Source organism: Oncorhynchus nerka, linkage group LG3 (assembly GCF_034236695.1).
Source record: "Oncorhynchus nerka isolate Pitt River linkage group LG3, Oner_Uvic_2.0, whole genome shotgun sequence".
Taxonomy (NCBI): domain Eukaryota; kingdom Metazoa; phylum Chordata; class Actinopteri; order Salmoniformes; family Salmonidae; genus Oncorhynchus; species Oncorhynchus nerka.
Window position 1 is genome coordinate 41,914,581 of NC_088398.1, and position 12,548 is coordinate 41,927,128.

A 12,548-nucleotide genomic window follows, 5' to 3' on the forward strand; every position below is an offset into this window, starting at 1 on the left:
GGAACTCACTGGGCAGATAGTAAGGTCGCAGTGACACAGAAAGCAGTTCAATGTCGGGGGTACAGAGTGCTTTAGGAATTGTCATTAGACGCATGGCATGTTAGCAGAATTGTAGTCCGCATCGTCTGTACCAGGGGTATTCAAGTACTATTTGAGAAGGCACTGTCACACAAAATTCCTAGGTGGCAAAGGACCTGATGGATAATGTAATTTATCAGCGTAGTAACAAATCCCCACCCTGCTACACTCGCGACCCTGAACTGTTCACACTCCTCTTGTTGGCGGATAGAAAATGTTGCAGTTTTTAAGCTAATTTCCCACAATTCCACACATTTTGCATGGGGCAGAAATTAAATTTACTGTTTTAAAGCTAATTTCCTGAAATTACAAGCATTCTTCCATGTCTTATGTGGGTTTATATGATTCCACGGGTCGAAGCCTGACCGACAATTATTATTATTTTTATATATATATATATTTTTTCTTTTTCTTTTTTTGACTCCATTCTGGGTCCGGATTCCGGTTCTCTGTCTGCCAGTTGAGTACGGGGGTCTATACTGTATGCAGGCGTCCATGTTTGCTGCTTTACCTTAGCCGAAGGATGTAATGGCATGACATGGGTAGCACACGTCTGGTAGCTACTAAGCTACATTCAGTACATGTCTTTTTTTTGTGTTAAATTAGTTATGTTTGTGTTGAATTAGTTAAAAAATGAAAAAGACTCATTAAAAATGAGTCCCTGGTCTCAATGGGCTCCCCTGATTAAATAAAATAAAATACAAATAAAAACGTATGTTCAACACGCGTGTGTTTTTGCACACGCGCATCGTTAGCTGTACACCCACTCTCATTGAGGGCATGCATCTATCACCCGCATGGCCACAGGGACAGGTCAAGCGGTCATGTTGTCAGTGTTTATTAATGGTGACTGCGAAGCAGAGTGACAGCAGGGTGCTTTCTGTGATGATGATGCCTTATTGCTTTCCATGAACACCCTCGGTGCATTGCATATTTATGACCCGCTGGCTGTTCCGTTGCTTTGACGCGTGGTAGAAATATCTGTTTAACACCCTGCCTGGCTGCCTACCCAGGCAGTCCTGGCAGTAAACGCCCACTTTTAGTGCGAATACTTCTCCCGCCTCGCTGGTGGTCGGTAGAACCCCCGAGAATGACTTTCATTCAAATTGTTTCATTTGGAAGTTGAAGTTGAAGTTAGGATGAGAGAAATTGCTCAACAGCAGGCCATGCATTGGACAGTCGAGGAAAAACTGCCTATTCTATTTGACTTACTAAAAAGCTCATTCGCAGTCCCAAATAAATCATTACTCTACTGATGTCGGCAATTCGCATTGAACAGGAGTGGTTCTTGACCATCGATTTAATTAATCCGAACTAATTGGAGGGACAGATTGATTTGTGACATGATGACACGTGTATCTATTAAATATTAACGGCCATCAGTTCCCTCCAGACTAGGCTGGAATTTGAAAGGGCAGCTCATTAGATGTCATTGACTTGATTAATAACGGCCTCTCCTTGCTAGCCAACATTTCTGTCCCTGTTCGTCCATATCTTGTTCCCATTGCATCTTCTTTGATGTTCCTTCCATAGGAGGCTACTGGCTCATGTGCTAAGTCAATTGTTTTCTAAAACTGAAAAAAAAAAATAGGAATCTCATTCTTTTTGTAACAGTTTCTTACGGGTCAGATCATAGTTAATTGTACAATGGCGTTATCATCGAACCTAGCTCAAATAAAGCCGACGTCGTGCATTGAGGTCCAGTTTCCCGAGACACAAACTAAGCCTAGCCCAAGAATTAAAAGCGTTTGCAATGGAGATTCTCGATTGAAAATAGCTTTTTACTCCAGGGACTCTGCCTATTCTGTGTCCGGGAAACTGGCCCACCGAGTGTATGCAATACTACAATACTGAAAAGCCTATAGGCATGCATTGTCTCCCTCCCTAACAACTGCAGCTATTTATTTGATGTATCTCTCATAAATGTTTACTAGGGACTTTATCTTCACACTCCGATTTGTTGTTTAAAGCACCAGTTTTGAACAGAGGTCCTAAATCAATGTACTTTATTGTTATACACCTGTTTCCTTTTGAACAACCGGGAAAATAGCTAAATAAGATGTAGCATTTATCTTCATGACACAGGCAGAGTGTTACATGATAGTCTATGGCACTGTAAATCCAAGGGCTCTCCTCAACTCTGCCTGCTGAATATGTTTGGAAGTTGCAGTTCACCAGGCTCCCGCTGTACAGGGCTGTAGCTGAATGTAGAAATAGTAAATGCGGCCTGCAGACAATGTCACTCCTCCGTGTAGTATCTCTCTCTCTCTCTTAACCAAAGGCCACCTTCTGCTCTCTAAGTCGATTGGCTTGTCCTGGCTCTTCCCCTTTCATAAGTGCTGCTGCTGAGATCTTAAATGCTCGTAAAACGAAATGCATGCTCTTCAACCGATCGCCGCCCGCACCCACCCACCCGCCCAAACTCTCCTTCCAGACTCACATTAAGCATCTCCAATCCAAAGTTAAATCGAGAATTGGCTTCCTATTTTGCAACAAAACCTCCTTCACTCGTGCTGCCAAATTTACCCTCGTAAAACTGACCATGCTACCAATCCGTGAATTCAACAATGTCATTTACAAATTATCCACCAACACTGTACACAGCAAATTGGATGCAGTCTATCACAGTGCCATCCGTTTTGTCACCAAAGCCACATATACTACCCACCACTGCGACCTGTATGCTCTCGTTGGCTGGTCCTCGCTACATATTTGTCGCCAAACCCACTCTGCTAGGTATAGTGCCGCCATATCAGCTCACTGGTCACCATAGCAACACCCACCCGTAGCACACGCTCCAGCAGGTATTTCTCACCGGTCATCCCCAAAGCCAACACCTCCTTTGGCCGCCTTTCCTTCCAGTTCTCTGCTGTCAATGACTGGAACGAATTGCAAAAATCACTGAAGCTGAAGACTTATATCTCCCTTACTAACTTTAAGCGTCAGCTGTCAGAGAAGCTTACCGATTGCTGCAGCTGTACACAGCCCATCTGTAAATAGCCCATCCAACCAACTACCTACCTCACCCCCATATTTGTTTTTCTGCTCTTTTGCACACCAGTATTTCTACTTGCACATCCTCGTCTGCACATATATTCACTCCAGTGTAAATTGCTAGATTGTAATTACTTCGCCACTATTGGCCTATTTATTGCCTTACCTCCTTACTTAATTTGCACACACTATATACAGATTTTTCTATTGTGTTATTGACTGTACGTTTGTTTATCCAATGTGTAACTCTGTGTTGTTGTTTTTGTCGCACTGCTTTGCTTTATCTTGGCCGGGTCGCAGTTGTAAATGAGAACTTGTTCTCAACTGGCCTACCTAGTTAAATAAAGTTGAAAAATATAATACATTTAAATAAATAAAAAATCTAGTCAGCTGTGAATTCACACATGTTGAGGCATTTGCTCTCAGGCACCGTGGAGGTGGCTGAAGTGGATGGCCCCAGTGTTTGGGCTCAAGAAATGATGAGCGAGATGGCCTCTGGTCTGCTGCTGATGTGACAGTGACACACCCCCAATCCCAAACCTGACCCAAACCCGACATCAAGCCATCCCTGTTCTATTGTCTAGATATGGGGATTCAATTGTAAATTCCACAATTTGGTCATGCAGCCAAATCAGACGCTCCTCCCTCCACCTCTTCCATCATTTTCCCAATGGGATGCAATTCGTTAAATACATTAAAACTCCAATCTAGCCACCAAAATGAGAATAAATCATTCTACCAGCTCTGCTGAAGGGGGGACTGATTATTCCACTGCGTGACCAGGAACGGGGGCATTATTTCAATGCCTACGTCTGGGGAATGCAGCCACACATTCCCATTGACAAATGCACAGTTATTCAATCAAACACCTGCACATTTTGCTATTTTTGTTGTGTTAGTCATCCACTTATTTTGAAAAAAATATACATAATTATGCCACTTTATTTAAAATCTGCCATTTTGAAGATTGAGAGGGATGTACTACTCTGATTCATGTGTCATATGGCTTGCATGTCGTATCGCACCAGGCCTTCATGGAGCCGTTATGGCCAGGGCTCATGCTTTGGTTAGTTTTACAGAGCGTCTCTTTCCGTTGCTATCCCCACTGCTTGTTGATAATTGCACCTAGGCCACTGAGCTCTTCAGGGACATTCCATATGATTTCAATCACTTTCTGACGGCACCCTTTTTTTACTTGAATGAAACCTTTCATACATGCCCATGGTAGAAGGGGTCAGAAAGTGACATGTTGGACCGGAATGCCAAAGAATTCAGCAGATAGAGCTGCTCAAAGTTGACCCGTTTTGCCGACCCCGCCCACCCTACCGTAAGCCGTCCACGTCTTCATCACTGAAAAAGATGAACGGTTGAGTTGGATTCTCAAACTATTATGTCATGTTTTACGTTTTAAGGTTAATGATCTGAAACTCTGATTAGCTTAGACCCTATTTTACATCATCTGAAGTGTTTGTGTTGTGCCCGTCATCTGTTGAGACACAGCATACTATTGAATACACGATGAGTGTCATTTCAGTTATAGAAATAGAATTCATAGAATGGACCCAACGCTTCAGACCTCTGGTGCACTATTGACATTTACATTTCATTGAAACTTTAACTTCCAATTACTACCAGTCAGATGGCCGCCGGTCAGTGGCGATTTTAGAATGTACATTCTGAGGCAAATAATTATTTTACATTTTTATGCATGCCAGCAAAACCACTGCACAACACAGCACTAAACAATACATTAATTCCACTATAACTGTGACAAATGGTGCACACAAATTGTTAGGGCCTACATAAAGCTGTCCCAACAGCAGAGGTTTCTTTTCTGCACCATGGAGTGAATCCTTACCACTGCTACACCTGGCTATCAGCAGAGCCTTGTCTGGCAGCGAAATAGTTAATTCAGCTTTTTTTTTTTTTTTGCCTTTTAAAAAGACATAGCTGATATGGCTGACTTGCTTAAACAAATGTGGTTTCTACTGACAATTGAGGTGTACCAACTATGGCATAAGGGGACGATGAGTGGATAAGAGGCCATCCGTAATTTCGACTAAGACATTAATGAGCGAGCTAGGACAAATCTAGTCAATATAACTATTTGTTCAGCACTTTTGAAATGTACAGCGACAGAACTCAGAACATGGGTCGTTCTCACATTATTCTCCCTGTACACCAAGTCAGAACAGTAGGATAAATAAAGGTGGCGGATAAGCAGAAAATGAAAACTCTTACAATATTTGATGATTACATTTCTCTAAAACAGGTTATAGGCTACGTGTGCATCACCAAGTCAGAACAGTAGGCTGAGTTATGAGGGGTAAATTGAGACACATTAGGGTGAGACACATGGGCTACCAACGGCTTACTACAAAACATACACTTAGCATGACTTTCAAGGCTGGCATATTACATACTTTATACAGCAGCATATAATACATTTTTGGACTTACCTTGTTCTGCTGTGCTCACTTATACAGGAAGGTGGCACTGCGGTTCTTGTGGGCAAATTATCATCAAAGTCTGGCATTCTCTGAATTCATGGTGCTTTCAAGACAACTTGGAACTCTGAAAAAAACAAGGTTGAATCATGACGTCAGTGGTCTTTAGATCAGAGCTCTAGAAATAGGCCTGAGTACCCGACTTGGAATTCTGAGTTGGATGACCATTTAAAAGTTCCCAGTTGTCTTGAACTGATTGAAGTCTGAGATTTCCCAGTTCCGAGTTTCCAGTTGTTTTGAAACCTGACAGAAGTCTTCCTGGATTGACAGCATGAATGTTTATCCTTTTAAGCTTGAAAAAGAGACCCATACAGCCCAACTTGGACCACACACCCACTCTACTGAATAGCAGGCTGGTGATTGCTTTGCAACGATTGCAGTTAGCCACTGATTACTTCCAAACCAATCATTGTTGAATTTTTGATTTCCAACTTGCTGTGTAATGTTTAGGTACAATGGCCGATGGGCACCGATATGTTTTATCTATAATTTCTCTTCTTATGACAAGGATTGTAAAGGATTTGCCAGGAAATTGTCGACGTGATTCATGAGGATGTCTGCTTGTCTACCTTGCTAGTTAAGATTTTGAAAGTATCTATTTTTTTCATGTCTTAAAACAATGTCTTAAAACAAATACAAAAACAGAAATATACAAACACGAGTACATGAACCTAACAGACAGTACCTAACAGTGTTACATATCGAAAACATTTTCAAGTTGTCAAAAACGTTTGAGGGTGTGTATTGCTTTTTTTGTTTGTACTTTTACTGATAATTTCAAAATAATATTTAAATTCTATCTTAAATAATGTGAAAAGGGGTTTGTTCTCTGCCCACTTCATTTTATGGACAAAGAATCTTCCATGAAAAAAACAAATGAACAATGAAAGTTAAATCAGGGTCCATATCATTAGAATCAAAATAAAACAATATTAGAGTCTCTCAGATTAACATTTATAGTCGTTTCTTTTCAAATAAAATCTTCTAACTCACTCCAAAATTGTCTGACATAAGAACAGTCCTAAAATAAATTGTCAATAGTTTCTGGGTCACAATCACAAAATACACATTTGTTATCAATAGCTATTTTAAATCTGTGTATAATAAAGGTCTTTACAGGGTAGATTCCATGAATGAGTTTGTATGATACTTCTTTCACCTTATTAGATATACAATATTTACCAGATAACAACATGACTTTGTTCCAGTTCTCTTGTCCTAGGGCTGCATTCCAGTACATTTTAGCAGAGGGAATAGTAACATCTTAACATAGTTTTCTTATATACATGTTATTATACTTACAGTTTGAAATGTCAATTCCTTTTAGTTGTATTGAGGCTACAAAATCCTCAACAGTTGCACTTGGAGTACTGTTATATTCTCCTAAAAGAAGAATAGCACCTTTAGGGACAGCTCTAACAACAATTTGATGCTCCTCAGGAGTGAAAGTAACATTGTGTGTTCTAATAAATTCTGGATAATCATATAGTTGTCCATCATTAATCAATAATTGTTTAACTCAGATGATGTTGTTGTCAAACCAGTTCTAGAAAAACAAAGAATTATTTTAGTATTTTATGTCTTTATTATTTCAGATTGTATATCTATGTGAGCAAAAACTCTGTTTGTACATGAGGTTCCAAGTTAGAAGTACTTGTTTATGAAAGTTAGCGACTTTAATAGGAATTTTACCCATATCAAAGTTGCATTTGAGTAAGAATTCTAGACCACCAATCTGTTGGAATATTACATTAGGGATTATATTCTAAATGCAATCCTTATTTCTTAAATAGTTTTGTATCCATTTGATTTTAAAGATGATCTTAGTCGTTTTGAAAGCCAGAGCATTCAACCCTCCCTCACCTTGGGTGCTACATATTACCGCTTTTCTTAAACAATGAGGTTTATTCCTCCATATGAAGTTAAATAATTTAGTATCAACCATTTTAGTTACTGACAGAGCAACATCCAAGGCAAGGGAGGTATAAACTATTCTGGACAGACCTTCAGATTGTGATAAAAGTACACATCCAAATAAAGAAAGATCTCTTTATACCCAGGAGTTAAATCTCTTTCCAATTTTCTCTACAATAGGAGAGACATTTAAATTGGCACTTTCTTTCTGATCTTTGCTAACTTTAATACCAAGATATGTGATCACATCTTTTACAGGGATATTCCATACTGAGCTTAAGTCAAATCTTTTCAACGCTAATAATTCACATTTCCTAAAATTCAGAGATAAACCTGATACATGTGTGAAGGCATTTATACAAATTAATGAGAAGGCATTAATACAAATGAATGAGAAGGCATTAATACACTCAATAGCTTTCCTGCCTTCATTATGATCTTTCAAAACAAAATGGTGGTGTCGTCAGCCAATTGTGAACATTGGATCTCTTTATCTTGTATCTGAATACCCCTAAAACCATCCTTATGTATATGAAGTGCCATAACTTGTGTGACCTATAAAAATAAGGAGAAATTGTTCATCCTTGTTTAATTCCACGTCTAATATCAACTCTTTGTGAAGTTCCATGGGATAATTTAACAGAGCTGTTACTATTATTGTAAAGTGTCTTAATTACACTTTAAAAATATTGACCAAAACCACAAAATCGAAGACTCTCAAAAAGAAAATTATGTTCAACTGTGTCAAATGCCTTGTAAAAGTCTACAAATAAAATACATCTATCTTCCATAATGTGCTCATTGTAGTCTAGCAAGTCCAATACTAGTCGAATATTATTACATATATGTCTGCCCTTCATAAAACCAGACTGGGTATCATCAATGATTTGGTCAAGACCTTTTTTAAGTCTTTCTGCAAAGATGAATGTAAAGTATCTTTCCATCATTGTTCATTAATGTGATTGGTCTCCAATTTTCTAACATCATAGGATCTTTGTTTAGTTTGGGGATGACAGAAATTAGGCCCTGTGTCATGGAAACAGGCAGGACCCCTAAATCAATTGTCTCCTTAAAAACATTAAATACAAATTACTGAGTCAGTACTGAGTCAGTGGGCAGGGGTACAGGCTAGTTGAGGTAATCTGTACATGTAGGTGGGGGTGAAGTGTCCATGCATAGGTAAGAAATAAACAGCGAGTAGCAGCAGTGTATAAAAGGGAGGGGGTCAATGTAAATTGTCCGGTGGCGATTTTTAAGCAGTCTAATGGCTTGGGGGTAGAAGCTGTTGAGGAGCCTTTTGGTCCTAGACTTGGCCTCCGCTACCGATTGCTGTGCGGTAACAGAGAAAACAGTCTATAACTTGGGTAACTGGAGTCTCTGACAATTTTATGGGCTTTCCTCTGACACCGCCTATTATATAGGTCCTGGATGGCAGGAAGCTTGGCCCCAGTGATGTACTGGCCCGTTTACACTACCCTCTGTAGTGCCTTACGGTCAGATGCCGAGCTGCTGCCATTCCAGGCTGTGATGCAACCGGTCAGGATGCTCTCGATGGTGTAGCTGTAGAACCTTTTGAGGATCTGGGGACCCATGCCAAATCCTTACAGTCTCCTGAGGGGGAAAAGGTTTTGTCGTGCCCTCCTCATGACTGTCTTGGTATGTTTGGACCATGATTGTTCGTTGGTGATGTGGACACCAAGGAACTTGAAACACTCTACCCGCTCCACAACAGCCCCGTCGATGTTAATGTGGGCCTGTTCGGCCTGCCTTTTCCTGTAGTAGAAAAATATTTTAATTTCCAATGATTGCACGTTAGCAAGAAGAATGGAAGGCATTGGGAGTTTACTCGCTCTCCTCCGGATTCTCAAAAGGATCCCCGAGCTGCGTCCCCTTTTCCCGCGACTTTTCTTCATGCAAAAGGTGTGGATCTGGGCCTGTTCCAGTGAAAGCAGGATGTCCTTGTTACTCCAAGTGTCCTTTTTATCAGGATATTTAGATCTCCAATTATCGACTAATCCAAGACCAAGACATAGATGATTAAATTTAGGATTAACAATGCTGGATCTGTTAGGATCTGTTAGGAGAGGGATGATCTGTCAATCATCACATTAGATACAGAATTAAAATCTCCATCTAAGATAATTGTGATATCCTGAAATGTACTTATTAATCTCTTCTTCAAATTCTTGAAATAGTATCCTGTTGTTTTGTCAGTTGTTGGACGCATAAATACTCCCTCATAAAAACATTTCACCGTTGAAAATCACTGTTCAAATTAACCAACGTCCAGAGTGGTGAGACTTACTACTGATGACCTTCCTTTTAAACGCACCTCTTAAAACTGCTACACCTGCAGGTTGGTTGTTGCCATATGATAACTGATATCGTTACCGAAATTGATTTTTCAAAATAAATAAATCGGAAGAACAAGCATGAGTCTCTTGTAGAAAGTATAAGTAAAAAAACGGTTGTTTGCAATGCACGCAAATAGCCTTACGTTTGAGTAAATTACAAATACCCCTGACATTAATTGAACAAAGAGATAAAGACATAAACTTCAGCCAACAACCTTGTTATGGTAATTTGTATTTTTTAAATTTTATTTTAAGTCAGTTAAGAACAAATTCTTATTTTCAACGACGGCCTAGGAACAGTGGGTTAACTGCCTGTTCAGGGGCAGAACGACAGATTTGTACCTTGTCAGCTCGGGGATTTGAACTTGCAACTACTATAACATTTTCCTAAGGATATGTAACTCAAAAGGATTTCCATCCCATTATTAATCTCTCCAACAAAAAACTAACAAACACTGGTCATAAAGTTAACAAAGTATTCTTACTCCCACAAGGGGAAGACATTGTGTAGACTTTACAATAAGTAGTTATTCACCCATAGTTAGCGTTAAGTTTACCAGTTCTCAGGTCAGCCTTTTCTCATTCAAGTCATTTTGTAAATTTTTTACAATAAAGGGCTGCTTTTCACCTGGCAATTAGGACGTTTTTAGGCCTACCTGTTCTGTCCGAGTTAGACTCTGGCTGTCTCTCAAATGTTCTGATTTGGCCACATTTCTTTCCCAACGATGATCACTCGTGCACCGACAAAGAAAAATCAGTTTTCCCTGCCTTTCGAGCTGCAGCCACCATCGGCCACAGTTTCTCTCGTGCCACTTTGTCCGCTGAGGTCAGATCCTCCGTGAACCTCAATTGTTGCTTGATGAGGAATTCACAACTCTTCGCTCGGCTCCAGTTAAGATCCCGTGTAGATCTGTTGGTGAACCGGATGATGGTTGTTCTCGGTCTCTTGTCTTGATCCTTGAGTCTTCCCAAACGATGAACAATGTCCACATTTTCCTTAAGTTCGGCTTTTGATTCGGGAATGACAGATCCACAGATCTGTGTCAACAATGTCAACAACTCTGCATTTGATGTCCTCACCCGCCTGCTCTGGAATTCCATGGAGCCTCAGGTTCCACCAGCGCTGGTATCTCTCCGCCTCATTCACCTTTTGCTCGAGTTCAGCCACCTTCTTTTCATTTTCCTGGCAGATAAGTTCCACTTTCTTCATGTCACTTTTGAAGGTTCTCACTTTTACAAAGATAAAGTCAACAGATTTTTTCATGGCCTCAATTTTTATCGTATTCTCCCGAACCAAGCCATTTGCCCTTTTGCTGTCAAAAGCATTACAATATTGTTTTGCATCTCAATAAGTGACACAACCTCTTGGCCTCTCATTTCCCCACCCTGGGGCTTGATTGGAGTGCTGGGGTCGTAAGGTAACGGCCTGAGCTGGGGACCGGAGGGGCGCAACTTTTCATCACCCATAGCAGTATTTCCCCCCACAGTTACATTCTGAAGAAGAGTACCCAAAACCATATATTTTGCTGTTAATTGTCCATCCATGTAACGTTAGACAAGCTCGTTTTTGAGCTACTGTAGCTAGCTGATCTGGCTATCTAGTGTTATGGCTAAATTAATTGTTATAGAGGTGAATAACTTGCAGAAAGTAATCAATTACTTTGATAAACAAACTAAACCATATTCATACAAGGTTTTATGACCTTAGAAATGACCAAATGGTCATATTTGGGTAAGGAAATACAATAATTCCTTCAGCTACCAAAAAATGAATCTGCACTGACCAACCAATTTGTGCGCCTCCCAGGATTTTGAAAGTATGATGTTGACATGATCAGTAAAATCAAAGCTATGATAGATATAACATGATTTGATGTCATTTTATCTGTGGCCAATGACCTTGAGCCTTCTTGGAAGGGCACTTCTAATGTAACTCTATGGCAGCACACAAGGGGCATGAATTGTCGAGCTCTCCCCGTATATTTTGTGGTGATGTACTGTAGTGACACCATGAGTATCAGAAAACGGAGCCAATCGTGGAGTAACTAGAGAACATTGCCAACCCCTCCTCACCATATTTTCTGTTGGCTGTCCCACCACCATAAAAAGCACTGAGCTAGAATAAAGCACCTGCATTTTGGAACTGCCTTACTCAAGAAAGCAAAAAAAGAGACCATGTCTGTATGTGGCTATATTAATTAACTCAATAATATATATATTTTCTACATTGTTTGCTAACTGACATGTGACACATATTAATGCCAAAATAACATGCAAAACATGCAAAAACAATAATAAAATAAATACATATAAATATACAGTACTAGTCAAAAGTTCGCAAAGCTGTTATCAAGGCAAAGCAACTTTAAAGAATCTCCAATATAATACATATTTTGTTTACTACTTTTTTGGTTACTACATGATTCCATATGTGTTATTTCATAGTTTTGATATCTTCACTATTATTCTACAATGTAGAAAATAGTAAAAAATAAAGTAAAACCCTTGAATCAGTATAATCAATATATATATATATATATTTAGCCAAACAGGTGCGGCTCAAAATGAGCCCCACCTGCCCTGAATGACAGGTCGCCACTGCTGCCGGTCAACCCACCACCGAATGTCAACTTGAATGGGTATCTATATTCTATTATCTATATTTCTATGATTTCAATGCCAGTTTAATTCTGTAACAATG